The sequence below is a fragment of the Pyxicephalus adspersus genome, chromosome 3, assembly GCF_032062135.1.
Source record: "Pyxicephalus adspersus chromosome 3, UCB_Pads_2.0, whole genome shotgun sequence".
Taxonomy (NCBI): domain Eukaryota; kingdom Metazoa; phylum Chordata; class Amphibia; order Anura; family Pyxicephalidae; genus Pyxicephalus; species Pyxicephalus adspersus.
The window spans coordinates 121,275,161-121,299,270 of NC_092860.1; positions in this window are offsets into that span (position 1 = coordinate 121,275,161).

The window sequence follows — 24,110 nt, forward strand, 5'->3', positions numbered from 1 at the left end:
TATATTTAGTAGGAAATTTGGGGATTATATGTTACTTGTGTTTGTTAATATCAAATAAATATATTTATTATAGATATATGCTGTGCATTATGTACCCCTCTGTAAGGGGGCATGCTTTCCACTGACAGTATAAGTGTCTTTTCAGAACCATTAATAAAGCTCTCCCAGACTGGAGAGGATACACTTTCATCAATAAAGCTGGGTGATCCAGCAAACCTGGAATGAATCCGGTCCAGAATTAAAAACAGTTGCTAACAAATTGCAAATGACTTTTAATCTATATTAGGTTTAATAAAAGTGTATCCTCTCCATGCTCGGAGAGCTTTAATAAATCGGGCCCATGGTGTGAAACCATGTGGCTGACAGCTAATGGCGGCAGAAGTTTGTGGCCATGAGAGGGAAACCACACTGTGGACAACAAAATTTGCATGAGGCTGCCGCCATAATGCAGGTCTGCAGGCCACAACCACACAGCCAAATGTGACAAGTTGTGCTAGTGAACCATGCAGTGATCTGCCACAGCTGCATGAAACCACAAGCATAAAAAGGTCCAAACGGGTATTCGCATAAAAGGGAGACGATGGGATGGTGGTTGAGGAATACTGGTATAGCTCACTACAAGTCTAAAATTATTTTTTCCCACTGACATCCTATAAATTGTATTAACAGGAGTTCCCTAGGACCTAAAAATATTTCAAGGATTGCACTATAAAAAGAATGACCCCCTTCTCTATCTGAATTAACAAAAATATATTTTTTTGTGAAAAAATAACACAGTCTCTTCAGGAAAATATAGTTTATGGTTGTCATCCTAAAATAACCTTGTGGCAGTTAGTCTCCTTTGCTTCATTCTTGGCACAAATACAGCACAGACTGTTTTCTATTTTTGTGGGTACACAGAAGAAAAATCTCCTTTTTAACATGTGTTGGAACTTGGCCAGATTTCCTGCCACTTGACAGTTATAATATTCTTGTTTCACAGCTGTGTTGACTAAAAAAGTACATTAATTACAGTAAGAAAGGATACAGTTGAGAGGAAAGTGATGATTCTTTGTTGTAGATTGTATGCAACAGATTAGTGATTCGGATTAAAGGAACATTATCCTGAAACATTCATTTTCTAAAAAAAAAGTAGAAAATCATTGTTTCCTAGGTTTTTTTTTGCTGATTAGAATTACAAACTTTTGGATCTGCATTATTACTCCTTATAGCAAACTTGTACCCAGAAAATGTGAATAACTGCCACTGCTCAGTGGTAATAATTGTATATATGTACCTTGAACATAATATAGCATTGCTCAAAATCTCTGTTAGAGAACCCTCCGTGATATAATTTTGGATTCCTCCGAGAGAGTTGGGGTAACTGGCAGATGCCAATCACCCCCCTTTTTTACCTTTGGTGTCTGGCTCTTTTATTTACCCTTAGTTCCTTTTACGTTTTGCATCCTTTCAGGGCTGGTAATATCACTTCCCACCGGCATGATTACAGGGTGGGTCAGGTTTTTAAATTTTAGGACACAGCCATAACAGATTAGTGCACCCTGAAGAATATACTGTTTACATTCCATAGCCTGCCAAGGATATTGCATAACCAGTGTGAAAAATTGGGTGGGAGAACAAGTGGGGTTAGTAAGTAACACAAAGAAAGCAACTTTAATTGTTCTGAGCATTAGGTTCTAGATTAAATTACTAGTCGATGCCTTCATGGTTTTATAGGGAGTAATATTTTAAAAATATATTCATGCTTGTTATTACACCTAACTAGTCAGATGGTAAAAAATGGCAATAGGTTTACTTTAAACCCTAATTTTTTTTCAGACTTTTCCAGTTGTGCTATTGCAGTATGTATTAAAAATAGTTTCATGATGATTTACAATAAATTAGGGTTATGTAAAGCTGAATAACCCAGCATAATTTTGTCAGTTTTCAAAACAAAAGATAGTTGGGTTTACAGATTTTGTAATCTGTAAAAGTTAGAGCACTCCTACCCCTTTTTCATGTTCTATTAGACAGTGTTTGTGGCTCTAAGCATGCTATACAATATACCTGCTGTCCATCTATCTAAGAAACCGTGGTGCGTAATTCTGGCAGCTGGATTGTTTAGCCCCTCAACTAACACTTAGTTTTTACCCGTGCACACTATGCATATATGGAACCTACTAATACCGCCCCCCTCCATACACCAACAGGTAGCTGGGTATATAATGATCTTGCACACTGGCCATTTCTGATATTCTGTGTATTTGTAGACAAGCCCAGGTTTCATCTGACCAACTTCCTTTGGAATTTTGAGCTCCATTGGAATGGCTACCCTGCAGAAAAGGGATATTCAATAACGCCTCTCTAAAAGTGCACCTAATCTCTTCTGATAAATCTCATATATGGTCAGAAATGTAAACTTCCTATATCCCCTGAAAAAGCATTTTTGTGAATCTTGTTGGGAAAATAGGATTGATGGTAGTAAAGAATTCAGCAAAACCCATGAAACCCTTTAATATGGACTTTTGATAGAACTGTTGATGCATAAGCATATATCATCAGAAAGTTTCAGTTTTGGTAGTACAATAGAAGTTTCAGTAAAATGTATTTCTGATATTTAAAAGTTTTCTACCAGACCTATACCAGGTATATTGGTCTCCTGTTTTATTTCATGCCTAAAAGAGTATGAAATACCTACAATCTTTTACTCTTTTTTCAGACCAACCTTATTATAAATTAGTGGATCAAAGATTCAGTCCAGTGGGTAGGCCCTTCTTTGAAGAATTTTATTAAGGGATCTCAGCAAAAACTTTTATAGGGGCCAAAAAGAACTCACTACTGGACAGGAATAGAAAAAAAATATGTTTTCAACTCCAGGATCCCTTTTGCCCATTTTGGGTTGCAAGGGTGCCATGTTGAGAGTTCTGTTTGTTTTTTAGGATGCAGTGTTTTCTCAGAGTTTGAAAACTGCAAGTCTCATTATATAAGTGGATATGTTACCCTTCACTGAATAGAATGATATTTAAAAGTTTGTAAGAAATATTTTTAAAAGTTAATACATGTGAGTAGCTTGTTATTAGACTTGCATGCTTTCATTGTAATAAAACATTAGTTGCCTTGTTTCATATTATCTACACACAAGCTATGGGTATGTGTTAATAGACAAATTGTTTGTGTACCTAATAATGTGTAACTCTTAGGTATTCTTTACCTATCAGAAAGAACATAGTTTTCCTCCAGACAATGCCTTCCACTTCTTTTCCCCAGGAAGCCAGTACCATTTTGTCCTAGTACTACTCAGATACAGCATCATTCTGGTCATGGTTACACTATCAAAGCAGAAGTGTCTTATTATTATAATTATTTTCTAAATTCAGACACTTAAAATTGCATGTTAAGATGTGTTTTTATAGAATCTTGCTTAGCTGCAAGAAATTGAATTTTCTGTGACCTGATTACGTCAGCTCTGCAAACTTCACAGACCAGAGGCAGAGGCTTCCCATACCTACCTATAGGGAGGACTATGTTCAGATGGACAGTGAGGTTCTGGTGTGGTAACTGCCAATGCAATACAGCCTTGTGAAATATGGTACATGTAGCTTCTAACCATTTCAGCCCATTAAATATCAAATAAATTGGGGATGGATGGGGTGGGTGGGTTGGGTTGCAGTGAGTGGTTCAGTATCTTAACCGACATCTTGACATCTTAATTTTTACAAAAGAGCCCAAGTGAATGAATATTGGTACCCTATTTTCACATTTAGATTTTAGCAAAGAATAAAAAGATGCGTTATACAGAAACTTAAATAATGTGTGTACATTAATATTCTCAGATGTAGCATCCCTTTATTACCTCCTACAAATGCTGATGAACGGAGTAGACAAGATAGCATATGTGATGGCATATGTTTAATATGAAACATGGATAATGCAAATTTGTAAAGCACTTTAAAGTCACTTTTAAGTAATGGTGATTATTAGGGGAATGGTAGACTGAGAAAATGCCTTCCTGCTTGAAGTGCATCATTCTCCAAGATTTGCACCTCTTAGGCTTTTTAAAATCAGATGTTGCTGTATGTTGTCATATGGTGGAAATTAATAAATGCAGATAGTTGCTGATGAGTTCTTTTCAAAACACGCCAAACCTAAACTTAAAAACAGTTTGCCCATATCTGGGTTTAGCAGCATAAAAGGGATATTTCATCGATCATAAAATGCTAATGTAACAGCCGTGCTAACAGAATGGAAGGACATATAAAACAGTATTTCATATCATAGTTACATATTTGAAAAATTCCTTCAAGATAAACATTTGCTAGTGTTTTGCAGTAGAAAAGAATTTGCTTTTCAGCTGAATCCAAATGTGAGAACAATCTCAGAAAATCATTCTTCCTTATTTTTTTACTTGTTCTTGCATTTTTACTAGACACACAAGATTGCTTTTACATAGGTTTTTAATAAAAACACATTAAACTATTTTATTGCATCAGTATTTCCAGTGAAGTATGTAACTCATGAATATGCAATAGATTTTCTATATCTCTTCTGTTCAAGCAAGCACAAAAATAAACGATGTTTTACTTTTAGCTTGGAAATTGAAAATAAAAATATGCTGAATGCAATACTGATTGTTTTGATGTTGCACATGCAAAGATCATAGTAAGTCATGTTTGGATCTTAGAAAAGCAATACAGGCTAATTACATCATAATATCTGTTTAGCTTTATATTACTTTTCATCCTTTGGTGTATATTATGCAGTTATTGTACTGTAAAATTTACTTGAAAAGTAAATCTCAGCTGTCTTTTCTATTGCTGCGTCTAAAACATTGCTTATAAAAATATTATACTTTATATAATATATTTTTTAAAACAGACTGTCTCCAAAAGACCATGAAAATTTAAAATGAATACACATTCACTAATCTGCAGAGCTATAATATTTAGGCCACGTACTATGCAATATTGACAAATGAAGCAAATGATTTGAGCATCACTTACAAGGTTAGATTAAGTAGTCACATGCACGGAAAATTAATCATGTAGTTTATAGAAAACTTTACGCGTCATGAATCATTTGATATATTTAACACAGCAACATTGGGGAAGAGAATCATTCAAATCGAGATATGCCATTGTATACATATTCAGGATAGACACTTTTTTTATATTGCCCTTGAAAAAGTCTGCCTGTGTGATAGGCTTGAAGTGACCCTTTGAGTCATTTTTATGGTTTAAAATTGGACGTTTCACATTATGTAAGTTGCTGTTGCTGACCTGGTTCTAAATAATGCAGCGTGTCTGGTTGGTGTTCTAATCACCTGAGCAACATGTCTCACAGTGCCAAAGGTGGCTGTTTTTTTCTCTGACTGGTCACGTAATACATCTGAATGAAAGACTTCTGTTTATTCTAAACTGTAATGGTATGTAAGGTCTAGTGAGTGTAGTCCAGAGCGTGGGACCATTTTGTACTGGGGTGAGGAGGAGAAAGAAGAAAATATACTGGGGAGGGTGGTGAGGAGTAGAGGTATAATGGTAAGTAGGGGAGCGGTGTATATAAGGTGGGAATATGTGAACTGGGGGTATAGATGTACATGGGTTAAGGAGGGAGCGATATGTGATGTATACTAAGGCAGATTTATGCTGTAGACGAGATATGTTTAGTAAGAGAAAGGGAAGAATCGACCCCATACTCTATACTCATACTGCTGGCCCATGCACTACCCACTTCTGACTTGTATATTCTGTGCATCATGCACTCCTGATCCCGGTACTCTGCAGGTCATGCATTCCTAATCTCTGCACTCTGTGTGTTTCACATTTCTACGCTTCTAAATTTGTACATTTCATACTTCTGAGCCCTCTCCTCTGTGTGGCATGCACCCTGACCCCTGCACCCTCATATTTTATTCGTATTTTGTGGGATTCATATGTGTTGTGTATACAGTGAGTAGGTTCAGGTTGTTTCTAATTTTTTATACATCAGTGCAGTATATTACTGATTGTGTCTTTGAGCTGGTTGTGTCAGTAGGGTACAGATTTTGTTTCTGTGGACATTTATGAGTTGCATTTATACAAAACAAATTTTGGCAAACTTTCTGCCAGCATCAGCACTGTAGTTTTTCTTTGCATGGGCATACATTTTTGTTCCATTTCTTGTTGGTTAAATATAGAGCAAATTCTATGTCTCCATGCCTTTCCGCTAGCATATGTATACTACTGTTTGTGACTATGAATATGCTTTTGGTTGTGTCAATGCAGTGTTAATGGTGTACCTGTAAAGATGTCTGGTTTCACAATACTGATTGTATCTTTGCACATGTTTCTGGTTGTGTCAATTCATTACAGTATTTGTATTATAATTTTTATGCATATATGCAAGAATAAGATGAGGGAAGGAATGTGTGGCCCTACTCATACAATTTTGGTAAAAGTCTGCCAACCCTAATTAAAACAGGAAAATTGAAATAATGAAAAAAACTGTGTGTTTTTTGTGGCAAAAGTCAAACGTGTGTATTAGGCATACCACAAAGTATGCAATATAGACAATACAAGTTATCAGTCACAATATACACAGTGGATGATATATATATTAATAAAACAAAAGTAGCATTCAGGCAACCCCTCAAAATGGCTTTTTAAGGGGTTTGCCTCTTGTACCTAAACATGCAGGTGTCTGATTGGTGGTATAAATGTCAAAAGTCTCTAGCCAGACGCGTTTCACCAACAGGCTTTATCAGAGGATCTGGTCTGGACTAGTGTGGTGAGTGGTCCATGTGGGGTAAAGGTAGTTACACCATGAATTACCTCATGGGGAGACACCAACCCAATGTCACCAGTGTTCCAGGGCATATGAACACCAATCAGAAAAAAATTGATGATATTACATTTATAAAGCTGCACACGGTTTTGACTTTTTGAATGCAAAATTTGTCAGAAATTTGGCCTGCTCCATTTGTATGCTTGTTTTGTTAAACAAAACTATATAACTGTTTGTTTTATAACAAAATTATCATTTTCCAAGTAAGCTGTGCCTTGCAGTATCACATTTTTTAATGATCATAACTAATTTTAAAAACTTCACAGTAAACCACTAAGCAGTGTGAGAAATATTTATGCCTAAATTTCGCCATTTGATTAATCAAGCTTTAGTTTTGCTGAGAGGCATAATCCTTTGTCACATACCAGTACATATCTTCAAGGTTTCTATAATTTGCATTTAAATGAGCTAAAGTAGCTTCACAAGTATAAGAGTTTTAAAAAGTCTTCCGGTGTTTGCTTTGTTTTTCTTTTATCCCATAGATGCAAGCACAAAGTTGAAATTCTGTACTTTGAGAGTCTAATGCTGCTTGTACTTTCTTAGTCAATGACTGATTGTAATAAAACATAAAAGGAAGCAATGACAATGACTTATGCTTTTCTTCCCACTTACTAGACTGTACGTTTGGTCTCCAAGGGCAAATATGGGAGCGACATGCTGACAAGCCGAGCGGGATCAATGTGTCATGTAAAGATTAAAGCCATCTTTTGCTGTATGTAGCTTGACCCAGACAAAGATTTTATGAAAAATGTCTCAGTAATGCACAACTGATCATTCAGTCCAAACAGTACAAAGTGTTTCTTCTAGAAGATATTGTAAGGCTTATGTTGAAACAAGTTTTATCCTTTGGATATCTGAAGGAAAACAAACCTCAAGCTAATGCTTTAATGTTAAAGTAAACACTTCCTCTAATTTTCTGCACATTGTTTATAAAATTGTCCAAGAGGTTTACACAGTTAAAACATCCATAATTCAACGTCCATAAATGCTGCTGAAGTTTGCAGTGGAAAAATATTACTTTTGCCTTGTTCACTAAAATGTAGCTTTATCTTCATGCAAAATGCATGATTTTACACTTGTTTGGTTCAACTGGAGATTGTACAGATGTGTATAGTCTTTAGATCAGTGTTAATTTTTTTAATATGTGGGAACCCTTGAAATAACTTACAGGACTTCTAGAAACCCCTGCTATAATTACTATATTCATAGCTCACAGAACATTAGTGTGGTGGACAGTAGGAAGAATTCATTGGTGTCACTGACCTGAGGGCCACAAATTGCTCATTGTTCATGGAACCCTTAGCAACCTCTGGAGGAACTATAGGGGGCCAAGGAACCCTGGTTGAGAAACACTGCTCTGGTGTTGCCATATTGAGTGAACATATTATACATAAAACGTACAAACGTACAGTAATAGTTATGTTGAGTCAGGCCCTGTTTTCAACTGGGTTTGTTGTACTGTAGCTGGTCCACATAAATAAATGATGAGCAAGAGCTCTCTTTAATCTCAAAGTTAACCTATACTGGGTGACCTTACTTTCCTTCCCACTCCCACCACTTCCATTATACAGACCTACCCATATGCATAGTTTTATTCATGACAGCCTCCAGCTACTGGTTACATAAATAAGCCTATTTTAAAATATTATACAAAAATGTGAATACACATTGAAAGATGTGCCATACGAAAGACACCAGACATTACATAGAAGTCAATATGTGATTTTTCCACATATGTGCTGAAGTACATTTTTACAAAGCACTGCTGCACACATTCCTCAGTTTTAGTGCGCTGCCCCATTTAGTGTAAAGAATAGGGTTAGAATCACAAAAACAGTTATGCAGGTGACTATACATTGTTCTGCATTGTTGTATAATGAACAGCAATGCAGTTTCTTATAGTAGGAATGAAGCCTAACTTGTACAGGAAAGATCATTCCAGGCTTCTACAGCTGCTTGCAGACGTAACATCAGGACTTGAGTTCACAGGCATCAATTTAAAACCTAGAGAATCTAGGAAGTATTAGATACCAACAATGTTTGCGGCACTAAACTACACTACAGCCAAAATTAGGAAATAAATGGAGCCACAGTTCGTGTCTAGGAGCCATCCGTATGTCAGATGTCCATAACTCGGGAACTACCTGTATTGTAGTTTACTAATCCTTGACTAAAGCAGATGCATAAATATTACATTTTAAGTATTTTTAGTCCTCCTAATTTCCCCTGGTAATCCTGCAAATAAAACACTTCTTGTTCTAGGCTTGTTAAGCTCATTTATTCCACTGCATCCGCGGCTGGGCTCTAAAACACATTTTTACCTCTTCATCTTCATTTCATAGGGGGTAGCATAGGCTTGGTAATTAGTTTACAGAAAGAAGATAATTGATTGTTCTTTCTGTTTAGTTCATAGGTAGTGACAAGGACACTGTGTTTCTGGCAAGAGCAACAGTTATTCTGTGCACTAAAAATGTTCTTAGGCTGAAGAATAAAATCCTATGCAGCCATCACATCCAAGGACTGGTAAACTGCAATCAGTTAAGATATTCTTCATTTTCATGAAATATGCAGCATGTGGTGATAGTGTTTGTCTTCCAAAATTTGAGTTTTCAGTACTTTTGTTAAAATAAAGCATGTCCACTAATATTATACAGTACAAAGAAGAAATATTCTTCATCTAACAGCAATGTGGACTGATTCATTGAAATTATTCTATGGTCCTGTAATTTTTCAGAAGAAAAAAATACTTACTTTTTACATTTTTATTACCTTACCTTTTTTTCCCTAGTGATAACAACAGGTGTATGTATTAGTTTGTTAGTTATTAAATTGAAATTTTTAGGATTACACTTTCATGTTCAGCCCTTTATGTAAAAGAATTTTTACTGATTCTATACAGTCTTGTGAATCTAATACGTACCCAGAAGTTGCCGGTCTTCCTGTTATAACTTTTGGAAAAAGAAGAAATTGTCCAGTAAGTACTGATCACTAATAAACTGACATGTACTGACCCTTTTATAAACCCCAATATAAAGGCATTATAAAGGTTTAAATTAGAGCTGTGGCTGTTCCTCCAATTTTCTACATTTCAGAAAATGAACAACTTTAAAAGTAGCAGAGGAAATTTCTAAACTTTAACCTGAAACTTTATAAAAAGGACAACAATAAATCTTAAAGCTTATGTGTTATCTTACACTGCTGATTAGGTCCCATGCACTACTGTGGTAGAGGAAGATCCTTGTACTATTCTGAGCTATGTAGATAATCTATGTCGCCAGTAGTAAGGGTTATCTCTCCTACCAGATAATAGGGAAGGAGTGTCAAACTCAAATCACATAAAGGGCCGAAATCCATAACACAGGCTAAGTTGTGGACCAAACCTTTTATTAAGATACATAATCTTAGTAGAAGTATAGATCCTTCCCCGTCCTGAGACACCATATCACACGCCATCCTCGTTCATTAATCATGTTCTGAAAATAAGAACATGAACATATATTCGCTTTCCCAACTTTCATTAAATTGTCTACCTTCTGCAACAACTTTGCAGCAGTATGCGTATGCGGCACAGTCACCGCGGGCCACATAAAATGGTCAGGTTAGCCAGAATAAACATAGGTTATGAAGCTTAGTAGCAGCAAATTATGAAATTCATTATTAGCGTTGCTCTTCAAATTTATTGTGAATGTTACATATTCAGTTTGGCTCTCTGAATAGCAACAATTTTAATCCAAAACCAATTGGTTTCAAAGACAGACTCTCCTATAATGGTTCTGTTGGACACTGTATCACATTGTATATGCCCCAAACAAGGGAGAAATAAGCTCCATACACCATTTCAATGTGATCTTTTCTGTAATCCAGGGATAAATCCGCTGCTTGGCACTGAAAGTTGTGTTGGGACTACGTAGTTGGCGTAAGGGATCTGTGTGGAATTGAGAGCCCTAGTTTACTGTAGGCATGCAAGCTCTCTGATTAATATTGATCAGTTCTTCTACTAGTCAGGTCACTGTTGCATTGCTCAGGTGCTGAGAAAAAAAATGCACAATGTTTCTATTGCCTTTGGTGAAACTTGTGTTGGGATTTGTAGTGGTATGTTATTAACTGGTAACCTCTGCAGATGTATGGTGTGACCAATACAGTTAGTCATTTTTCAGTTTCACAGTTTGTATATGGTGAACTGGGGACTTTATTTCAGGTTTGGATTATGTGTTTGAAAAAGCAGTTTTGGGCACAACCAAGCTGTAGTAGGACGCTGAAGATTTTATAGTGGATAACCCAAGCACAGATCAGCTTCAACCACCTTCTCTTCTTCCCCCAAGCACAGAGCAGCCAATTTCTGGTGAGTTATAAACAAGCTCCTCCAACTTCCTCTATTCCAAATCCAACTCACTAGGCCTGATTTATTACAGCTCTTCAAGACTGGAGAATATAGACTACTATGGGAGAACCAGGGTGATCCAGCAAACCTAGCATGGGTTTCTCCAAACTCACAACCATGAGACAAAGGTGAAGAAAAAGGACAAAGAGGAACAGGGGAGTGTTGAGGGAGGAGGCCATGTATGTCAGGGACATTCTATCCCCTGTGAACCTTGTTTATTATTCATGGATGCACTAAACATTAAGAGAACAAAATTGTGCTGCCTGATCCACATGAATACAAGTGAGGGTATATTCAAAGTTTTGAGTTCTACCATATTGGGAGTTAAAAGGAAAACTTCCAATGAGGATTGACAATCCTTTCTAATAATTTCTATGATAACTACCTAAAAAGGGATTCCTGTGCATTGGAAAGATTAAGAGCCTGACTTTTTAAAAAATTCCAAGATCAGAGAAGATAGACTATCATAGGAGAACCCAAATAATAGTAAATAATTTAAAAAAATAAATTGACCCAGGTTCTCTCTTGATAATCTATCTTCTCTGTTCTTTTAGGATATCAGGCCCAATATCACCTTCTGTTATGTCTATTGGGCAGAAAGAGAAGAAATTTCCCTAATAAAAAATCCCTACCCTATTTTAAAAAAAGATTTAAAACATAATTATATGGTACAGGACTATAATGAATGTATTAAAGTAAATATTTGTGTAAATTATATTATTTGTAATATTATTTCTGAGCAACTTTTATATCAAGAATGCGTATGACAGAATTAGAAAATATGGTTTAGTTGAAATTCTGTTATAGCCCATTCACAAGCTCATCCTTGTCACTATGTGTCCATGGACTTTCAATTATGTCTTCAAAAAGTATAGGTTAGAGGTCAGGTGTCAGTATCGATTTTGCTGTTTCATGTTCCTTTTTTCTCTAAAAGCCATTCTGCTAACTTGATTGCTTGTATAATTCATATGTTTGTGCTTCAGAAATGTTAAATGCCTAAAGCATCTTGTTATAACCATATTAAGCTAAAATGTAATAATAGGATACTTTTATTATACTTTATATTCGTTATAAGTAATCAGTATTTTATTTTTTATTTTGTTATAATATATATATATATATATATATATATATATATATATATATAAATATATATATAGCCTATTATACTGGGTAAATGCCTTTGAGGGATAGTCAACACCCAAAACTACTTATCTACAAAGCTTTGGTTAATAAAATCTGTCACCAGTTTATTCAACATTCTTAGCATGTGCCAGTTACAATGTATCCATATTGTTCAACAAAAAGTGATTGGGAGAAAATAAAATCATTAAACACAGTTTATACCTTTAAATGAAAAGTGCATTTTCAAATTAAACATGAATCTGTTCCCATACTCTACATATTTAGGTATTTACATTTACAATATTGTAGTAAATAAGTTTGTTAGCTGCAGGCACTTAGAAGCAAATCATCATCAAGTTAACTGCAGAATAACTGAGGGCATTTTAATTATATATTTAATGTACAGCGCTGCGTAATATGTTGGCGCTATATAAATCCTGTTTAATAATAATAATAATAATAATAATAATAATATTCCCAGCAGTTTAGCCCCTTCCAATCTGGCAGTGTCTTTGCAGCCATTCAGCCTTGTAATGTAAACACGCAAAAAAAAAAGTGCTTTGGGTGAGGAAAGCAGAGTAAGTAGAGCTGTTAAAATAACCACTTGAATGAAATAATTTGAAGATCGGGGATGGAATGTCTCCATAGTACCTGCAGCTTTGCCTGTCCTAAATATCCTAAATATTTAGACACTTCATAGCCTGGCCACAAATTGTTAAAAGAGAAATATGGTAAGCTTGAAAATGACCGTTGCCTGGTTGGCTCTGGCAAATCAAAGGAACAAGCACGTAACAGATTAAAGTAAAAAAAATATCCTATGTATATAGTTTTTCTTGATCAGTGACTTGAGTGTTGCAAATTTTGTGTGGTTGGCAGATAAAAAAACAGATTTATTTATTTAAGGAATAGAGCTTTCTTTCTTGCAAAGCGAATATGCGCTGGGCAAGGGAATTTTACAATATCCTAGTAAATGGAATGACACGGCTGACACCATAATAGATAGGAATGTCCAGGTAACTAGGGAACATCTCAAGTGAAAAAACAAAAAAAAAAAAACCCTGGTGTTTCCTGCAAATTGCAGTCTAATTTGGATTTGTTTTCCTACAATGTTGAATTGCAGGGCATTGTGTAAAACAATGCCATGTTTTCTTTGGTCCTCAGAATAGAGGATCAGCCATACTATTAGAATAATTACCAATATTGTGTTCATTGCAAAGTCCCCATTGCTGGACAGTGCCCATTCCTGTACAGTGCTGCCATCAACAAAGTTTGTAAGCCCAAACCTTCATAGGAGATACTTTACACTCACTCACACCTTCCTGTCATTGCTCAGAATCCTGCATGTAAAGTGTTACAGCCATGGTCCTGCACTTCACCTAGATGAGACTGTACCAATGTTAATATTATTATTAGTATTTATATAGTGCCATCATATTACACAGCGCTGTACAAAGTTCATAGTCATGTCACTAACTGTCCCCCAAAGGGGCTCACAATGTCTCTACCTTAATCATATGTCTTTAATACAGTCTAAGGTCAATTTTAGGGGGAAAGCAATTAACCTAACTGCATGTTAAATAAGTACTTCCAGAATCAATCATCACATACACCAGAATATTACAGAGCTTCTTATTAACCTGCAAACTACTTGAGTATTTTTTGTACATTAATTCTACCTGGAGTGCTGTAAAATTGAACATCTTGAGTCCTGAGGAATTACCATTACACGATCTTGGTGCATATTAAAACTTCATTTATTTGTTGCCTAACTATGGATTTACATCATATTGGACATATTTTTGTGTGATAGCAGTGTATTTGGATGATCTGCTATACATGTGGTCTGAATTGCCATTGTAGAGTGCTGTTAAATATGTTTTATCATATCAGCAGTGATTGTTAAGCTACACTTAACCTCAGCTTCCATCTACTAGAAGCTCCTAAAGAGCATCTTCTACAAGTGATTAGTCTTATTGACATTTACAGTACCTGAAATTGACACTGAATCTCTGTGTGATATTTTTGAAATATATGCTTTTTTGGTATGTGTTGTCTTTTTTACTAGTATGAACTTTTAGCTATTTATCAGAATATAATTATAAAACTCTTTTTCGGTACTGTTTTAAAAATACAAAACTATAAATGAGCTAGTAACTTAAATCTGTGTATGATTCCATATATTTTATTTAGATATGTTAGAGAAAATTAATCTGTAACATTTCTCTGTGTAGTTATAACTACTTAGCTTATTATGAATTAATGGTTGCTGAGAATATGCAAAAGCTTTGATGTTTATTACTGCTAATACTGCAGATAAAAATAAGAAATACTTAAAATGTAGCTCTGAAGCAACTGCAAAATAAAAATAACTAGCAGAAGCTGGAAAAAAATCAGCTCCATTACATGTACTACATCAGCTTTTCTTTTTACTACAGTGAAACCCTTTAAATAATTTATAGGTTACCTGCTAAAATGAAATCTACAGCTTACAGTATGTTAGAATGATGATTGAGTTGTAGATATAATAATGGGAAAAGGGGTGTAGAATGCCTGGCATGTTTGACAGACAAGGCACGTACAGTAGTGGCCAATGATGTGCCCTTGTACAATGATGGAAAAGAGCTCCTCTTACACTAGAGAAGTGCCCCTTTGCATTGGGCTGGTCAGTATAGGAGGGCCCAGTAACTTTGAATGCCCCTTTACATTAGTAGTCATTGTAGTGCCTACCACAGATTTATGTCAGACCTGTGCAGGGGCCATCAAGTTGAAAATACACAGATCCCTTCTGCTCAAGGAATATATAGCAATCTCTGGACAAAGAAAGGCGACTGTACATGTGCCTTGTTTTTCCAAACTTTCTGTTTTTTAAGTTTCACTGGTTTTAGCTTGGAGAACCATTTTTAACAACTTAAAATGTTTTAACGCCTCTTTTAACTAACATATTTTAATACTGCATGCATCTAATATGTTTTGACAACTGTGAATGCAAATTCTTTATATACTGTAAATATAATTAAAAATTATACATTTAATGAGTGCTAACAATGCCGTATTATGACTCATAACTACAGAGATACACATGTGTCATGTTATACAATAAATGTATTCTGTAACCAAGCCATTTAAGGTTAGTTCCCTGTTTGTTTAAACTTCATTTATTTCTCATTTGCACAACTTTCAAACCACTTTAGATCTTTTTCCCCCTCATTAGTCATAGATATCTTGATTAAGCTGTGACCAACATGGGAATGAATCTAGGAAGTGATAGAGGCTATGCACACATACAAAGATTTGTCGGGTTATATTTACTAAAGCATTTGTTAGTGACATTGTAACCCAGAATTTATAATAAGTGCGGCAGGACAACAGTGCACATGGGGTATAGCAACAGTGTGTCTGCAGAACCAGGGGAAACAGCCAAAGTGTATTTCATGATATATTAGGTATAAGTGTATTTTCACTGCACATAAAATACTCATCGTACAGCTTATTCACCTATAATTATGTTTTTCTAGGCAAAATACTATCCTAACATGCACCAGCTACGAAGTGGCATATATAGAATAAAAATGAGATTTCTTTAAATGTTGGGGCTATATTATACACACAATGATATTTGTGATTTCTGTAATGCACTAAAAGTTAAAAAGCCATAGTGCATGTGTTTTCTAGTATCATAATATAAGGGTACATATAGCAATTTTTCTTTCACTGAGAAACTGAAGTTGGAATTTAAAAAAATGTGTGAAGGCAGGTCGTATATTGCAGGAGGAACAGACAATGTTAAAAAAAAAAATACCTGCCTGAACACACTTTTTAAATTAACCCACCTTTTACCTCTTTGTCGTGGGCAAGGTCATCGCCACCCATTATTCTTCCATGTCTCAGATTGTCAGCTCTCTAGATTGGCCTGAATGGAATGACCTATCTCCCGCGCATGCCAGGAGAGTGCGAGGATACCGGACACCATACAATGAACCGCCCATCCATTACCTAAAAGAGACAAACAGACAACTATGACTAACTATACATATTTTTATTGCATAAGAGACATCTCTCTGCCTATGGTCTAGGACCAAAATTGATACATGGACATGTTTCTGATGGATTGCCATGTGACTGTGAAGCCTAGTTGTTTCAAGTACCAAGTCAGTGGATCAATGGACAGTGATACAGCGCACTGACTATAGTTGGAAGCACCTAGACATGTGGGAAAATAGAGCACCTGGGAGGCAGTGGACATAGGAAATGTCACAGGCAAAGTCTGAGCTCTATCACTTCAGGCTCATGCACAGCCACATTCAGGTATTTATACCTCTAACATATAAAAAGCTGCATTCATTTATATAATATATTTATAATATTCCAGACTTTTCCTCTAAATTAGATTCTTTTTTTATGTATATTCACTTTCATTGAAATGGGAGTCAGAAGTTTATTCTCACTTTTAAATTTTGACTATCACTTTATGAACAGTATACTAGCTTTCACTTTTCTTCTTCATAAATGAGGAAACAGGACTTAACTTAAATAAACGTAAATGCTTAAACTGTTTGTGTGTGTTTTTCATTATTAGATGTTTATTTGTTATTTGTTTTTGTGTCTATTTGCTGACATTTTGGTAATAATTTTTTATTATGTCCTAGTGCAGTAACATACTTTGCACTTGGTATTTGGGTCCTTGGACTTAAGCTTTTAGGAAGACACATTTTGGTAATGGCATAAATGTACACACAATTTCATATGCTGCTGTTAGCAATTGTACAGTATGTTTTTAACAATTGGACCTGGGCATGAGCCCTCCTATTTGCTGCAAGGGCAGGTTGTACATGATTCCACTTTATTTTGGTCAATATCCCTTTATAGTATTCTAAACAGCATAATTTAGGCCAAATTAATTGAATCATTCACACTGGTCATTGCTAAAATGATAGGATAAAGCTCAGTATACACATGAATTTGCGTTTTCTTTCTGACATGAACTTTGAGAAGAATTTCTAAAGGATTTAAAAAGCAGTGTTTGAAGTCTGAATTAGATCAAATGCAGTGGCATATTCTTTGCCAATAACACATCCGCTGTTGACAGATAATATCTAAATGATCTAAGGGTATGTTGAAAAAAGAGGCTTTGAAAAAAACAACTGGAATCATTCATGTGCATTCACTGAAAAACTATTTATTGAAAATAATGACTAAATATATATAGTGCATCATTAAATCATCATCAGAGGGGCCCTATCCAGCCATTTTCATCAAAGCAACAAAATGCTCATTTAAAGTTAGAGATCAAAAGGGGATATACTGAGAAAAAAATCAACCTATATAATGCATACTAATATACATTAGTTACAGAATATACATGTTACTATGTTCTATCTTTATACTGTTGCTATATCAGGATCCCATAAGCAGAAAAAAATCATTTGTGTTACATGGCATGTTTGCTATGTTCCATACTGGTTGTTGTTGGTTACAGAAGAATCCACAGCATGATCCCATATAAACCACAAGATCATTTTTGTAGAATCTAAGAACAAATAGTTCCTTAGGATGGATATAAATAAAGTTGTATTGTTTGAACATCACAATAAAACACGGCACAGGTTCTGTATATGGAATTACAAGTGAACCTAAAGTAAGTTATGTGTTGCTGCATACAGAACCCTATTCTGAGGGAGCCAAGGTAAAACATATAAGGACATGCATCTCCCCTGTAGGCCCTCCACACACTTTATGGCTTGCTGCCAACCACCGTGTTGACACACAGATTGAAGTTTCATATCCTATTATAAGAAAGGGTAGAGCCTGAAGTGCTTGCTCACAGACTACCTAGGGAGATCTAATCCCAGCCAGACGCATTATATATGATAATCTGTGGGAGGGTGCTTTCATGCAAAATTGCTATGTCATGTGAATTTTGATGTCCAGGACATATGCGGTGTGGTCATAGAATAACAGAGATTTGATGGTCATTATTTGGGACATTACTTCCTACAATAGCGCTTTATCAATTTACTCTCTATTTAGAATAAATGCAGAGTTGTCCATGTTAGTCTTCCGTTATTCAATATTCTCTCTATAGGATACATTATTATTATTAATAATAATAAACAGAATTTATATAGCGGCAACATATTACGCAGCGCTGTGCAATAAATAGGGGTTACAAATGACAGACAAATACAAACTTTGACAAAGAAGGAGGGGACGACCCTACCCGTATCTTACAATCTAGGAGGTAGGGGAAGATACATTATTGATAGTAGGCATTTAAACTTTATTTCCACTTTGACAAATTTTGTGTATGGTGTTGATATCTTCATATTTTGCTCTTTACTTTGATACCACATAAAAGGATCTTCTTAATTGTTCAATACATTTGATTCCCAGTTGGCAAGCCACCATCTTCCTCTTATCTTCCTCCTTCTTCTGGCTACTTCACCTGATCTCAGACTGTGCAGGCAAGAGATCGGGTGACATAGCATGTTGTAAAGGGGAAAAAAAGAATGCCGATCTCACTGTGCATTAAATACCGATCGCACTGTGTGTCAGATTGGCATCTCTTTCCCCTCAATGTAGGAAAATGCCCCGAGATTAGGCATGCACAGAAGGAGCAACCAGAAGCCTCCCGGGATCCATGAGGTATGAATCTGGGGAGGCTCTGCACTCCCATTAAGTCTTGATTCCTGCAGCGGGTGCTGGAGTAAAAAAAAAAATATATATATATATATATATAAAATGGTTGTCTACCCATTTAGGTAATGTAAAACTTTTAGTTTAGGTCTGCTTTAAGGTGATGGGCCAAAGCACAGTCTTGGTGTAGACTGTTTGTCCCATATTTCTTACCCACAGAAAGCATTCATGACTCCAGTCCAATCAGCACTGTTGAATGAGTCCAAAGCAGCCATTTGTACACATTGGTTTCTCTGCCTCCTTGTTGCTCTACTTTGACATCTCCCAGGGGAATCACTGTTCCTGTGTCTGAGCACAATCAGCTTTATGGACATAAATCCATGCTTAGCACTGCCCACAAGTCCACAAGCCTGGAAACATTTCCATTTCTCTTCTAAGTAATCATCCACTTAGGTGGTGGAACCCTAGGAAATCCCTTGTAGAATTGTACAGAGGTCTGAATTATGTATGCCATAAATCTATTAAAATTGAGATGAATGAATGCTTGAGTTATGAATCAGAAGGAATTGTTCTCCATATTCCATGACTAATGAACACAGAATAAAGAAGGTTGATCTGTCTTCCATGTTTGCCTTTGCAGGGTCACCAGGCAAATGGAGAGGCCCTAAAGGTCATTGTGGGTGGCGAGTAAGGGTCTTTCATGATTGTAAAAACAGGACAACTAATTATGGAACAAAATAACAAATTAGATATAACAAGAGTTTAAAGTTACAGCATAAAACAATGACCATCAGACACAGCAGGCATATTCTTGAAGGCAGCCTTGTCAGTTGTGCCAACATTTGTAAACTAGCATACGCAGAGTTTTGTATCCAAGGAATAAACCTTGAGCAGCAACAAAAAGCTAAATCTCTTTATACAGTTTTTTTTTAAAAATGTCCTGTTGATAAATGACTGATATTTTAGCATTATCTTCATTATTCATCTTAGTTGTAATTTGCATCTACAAAAACAGAGGCATTAAGCTCATAAATATCATTCATCTGAAGAGAGACGCTGTTGAGAATACAGCAGTGGTCTTGTTAATGCAGTTTACTACAGTAAAATCCATCAGATAAGGGTGATTGCAGCTTTGTGTGTTATCTCCATTGAATGACAGAGTGCAATTTTTTATGTGTATAATAATTTCTTGTCATGTCTTCATAACTCTGAGAATAACGAGGCTCCAAACATTACTGATAATGCCAAAAATTAAGCTTGTTTAATTAGCATCTACCAAGTACCGTAACATTGCATGAGCTTGTTTAATTGAAATATCCACTTAGTAATATTGTGTCTTCATCACTGCTATTAGCAAGCTGTAATTTGAATAACAGATATGTAGCAGCTAATACATAAAACTATATATTACTAATAAAATTAAATAGGGCAGAGATGCATTTTAATGTGCCATGAAGAATTTATAACAAATATGTTCAAAGTTATGTTTTATTTAGGATATGAGAGATGCATAAAAAGTAGTCTGAATGTTACATTTGGAGCTTGGTGTAAGTTATAAAGATGTTGACATGGTTGCTGATTTCCACGTGTTCCGTAAAGCTAATCTTTCTTCAGCACCTTTCAAGTATCCTCTAAACTTCTCCCCTCTTGACTTATGTAGCATCCTGCAATAACTTGCTTTTGTACCATACTGTGCAACACCCCTAACTAGCACATGTGACATCTTTACAGAGGCTGCAAATTGTTAGCTTTGGGAGCCAAGAGGAGAAGCCTAAAATCTCAGCCAATCTATGTAACCAGCGACCAGTCATTGGCAAGATGAGTGAAGGTGGTAGTGTGGGGGGGGGGGGGGGGGGGGTAGGTCAGTGTAGGTAAGGCAGGAATGGACCCCTCTACTTCTCTCACAGCTCAACAGTTATCTTGCACCTCTCTAATTTCATATGTGGTTCTCAAACTCTGCAGGTATGATGTACATTATGTATGCAGACAACCATTTATCTTCCTCATTTAAAGAAATTAGAACACCCCTCTCTGCTGTGTTAATAATAAACCTACAGCAAACCTACTACATGCTCCATACCACCCCTTGGTAAGCTTGTTTCCCAAACAGATTTTTTTAACATTTGTTATCAGTTCTCCTCTGCCACTGCTGACAGTACGATAAATCCCATACACCTATGATATTCTATCTTCTACAGCTCACAATAAAAAACACAAAATTTTTTGTGTATATGCACTTACGAACAGCATAACAAAAGCAAATTCCACCTCCCTGAATGTGGATACTGAGAATCAAACTAAAAAAAGGGCCAAGAGGACATTCAGAAGAGCACATGGCCGCTAAAAAAGGCATCTTGTAAGATATTATAAAAAAGAATTATGAATTACAATAAATGGAAATATAAAAATTAGTTCCTGAATAAAATATATGGAAAATAATATGTATTCATAAATTTGTATCTTTTTGTTAGTACATTTACATGTGCAAGTATATGGTGAATTATGTATGTAAATATATAATGAGCTAGAGAAGGTAAAATAGATGAACTGCCATATTGGTTAGTGGTAGTATATATACAAACCAGCATGAATAACATAGTATTGGGAATTAGATCAATTAGTCTAAAGTATGGTCAGAACTATATATATATAAATGCACTGGCAGTACTAGTATGTCTAAATATTTTATTAGTAGAATACTATAGTGGAGAGATGAGAGTATCAAAGTTGCCATATGTCATGTCATGTGTTTGCTGAGTGGGGTCAGATCAGGCCTAATGATTTTATAAATGTGTTCATATATGTGACACCTTTTTTTCTTTTACAAATGTAAAATCGTCCATATTTGAAACCTAGATAATATATTCTCCAGATGTGGAGCAATCTGCAAAGTGAAGGTCTTTGAAATGGAGAAATAAGAGAAATATAATGGTATCCATACAAATTCACATGCATTGAGGAAAATGAGCCTGATTTATTAAAACTCCCCACGGCTGGGGAGGATACACTTTTATCAGGTAACCTGGGTCATCCAGTAAATCTGGAATGGATCTGGTCCATGATTCAAAACATTCTCTAGCAAAACACAAATTACCCCTAAAAAAATGGCATAAAACATTACAATTTTTTTTAAATTAGTTTCATATTTCTGTTTAACAACATATAGATAAAATTTCATAAAACATTTTATACATGATCAAATACACAATTTTACATCATATTCCCTCCTATATAATGTGGTTTCCCATAGGGACCCAAGGTAGCTCACAAGCTCAACACGTTTCACAGAAACAAATCTGCTTCTTTAGGAGTATAGAAGGTGAGTTTTCTATATGACAAAGGAATTAGGTGTAAATCATTCAATACATATAAAATTCCACAATTCCACTTTACTTTCACAAATATCAAATTGCAATTGGTTTACCTTTTTTTAAAAAATTATGCAATTTTACCTCAGCTTTAAACCTGGCAAAACAGGCTCTCTTCAGAGCAGGAGGTGGGCAAAACAGCAAAGCTACCTAGCAAATGACCTTTAAGAAATACATTCCAGGTTTGCTGGATCACCTAGGCTCACTGATGAAAGTGTATCCTCTCCAGCCTTGGAGAGCTTTAATAAATCAAGGTCAATGTCCTCATTTGAAAATATTGAGTTGGTTACACAGGTCCCCTCTCATACTGCCCTAGTAGTGGATGTATGTAAGTTTTTTTTTTCTGTTAGTAATTTATAAAAAGAGGGCAACAAATTTACTAAGAGGGTGGATATTTATTTTCCTAATATTGTTTATGGATCACAAATACGTCCTTGTGCGATGATGAGTATGTTGGTTGTTTGGGGGTAAAACTAGGATCATATCCCGTTTCTAGCTTTTCTCGCTGGAGTATTTTGTTGCCATACCTTTTCTTTTTTGTCAAGGAAATAGTCTATGTCTCTTTTCACCTTTGTCCATGTATGGGGGAGGTATATGTGGCATTTGCCTACAGTTCAATCGCGAGATGTTTTCCCTTAGCTATCCACAATGTGCCAGAAAACTGCATAGTTCCACAACAGCACTTGAATGGCCGAAAAAAAAAAATTGCTCCTGGGCACCAAGTGGTTGAAATAGTCACCTAGGAGCAGTTAACGCTACGGTTCCCCCAACAAATAGCAGTCAGTAAGTGAATATAAAACAACCGTAAAATAGAAAACCCTAGTCTTTTCATTCTAGGTAACAGTCCCTTATTCATGTGTCATTTTAAAACATTTCAATTTATTTAATCGGCACAAGTACTTCTATAAAATGCTTAAATGCTTTTCTTTCTTTTTACAAAGTAAATGACCTGAACTAGCAATTTTAAGGATTTATATAATCATGGATGGGTAAAGGGGAAGGCCATGAAACTACATTGTGCTACTGAGACTACTCTCTGTATTTTATCTAGTAATACTGCTGTACTGCTACAACTGCGCAGAGACTGTGATATAAATTGACTTTTGGTAATCAGTACCTTAAATCAGAACTTTTACTAAAAAAAAAATAGAGGAGCATGAAATCTGCAAACACTAAGCTGGTATTTTGAAAGAAGAAAATAATGGAATTGAGTACTACTTTGGAGAGGTACACACATGTGTATACTGTGTTCAGGGCTAAATATATACTGCTTGTTTTTATGCTTTTATTTTAGTTCAGCAGGAAGATTATTAGATCTAGTGTATAAGGTGGCTGTCCAGAAATCCACAGGAAATTATCAGCAAGAACAAAGCTAGTGCTGGGTTTTGTTATCAGAATGTTTATTTGAAAAAAAGAAATTTTGTACATAATAAAAATAAAATATAAAAACTTACCTATAGAAAGTCCATAAAAATCATGACCAGTTAGTCATTGTGTAGTGGTAAGCTTACTACGTGATAAGGTAGCAAAGCAGAATGGATAGAGTGAGGGAGCAGCAGTTCTGTTCAGGTCTGTTAAAATGTTACCTACTTGCCAATTTGATTTGCTAATAAGGAAAATATGGCAAATTCACAAAGAAATACGTTGCTTTGACCAAAAAAACAGCAATGTGCTCTGGTGGTGAATCTTCTAGGTCCATGTGTTTTAAATTGTAGTAATTGATTCTTCATCAGAAAACTCTGCAGTTTGTCAGCAATTAACTAAATAAACCTGTTTAAGCACCTCTTTATATTAAAGCACTCAGA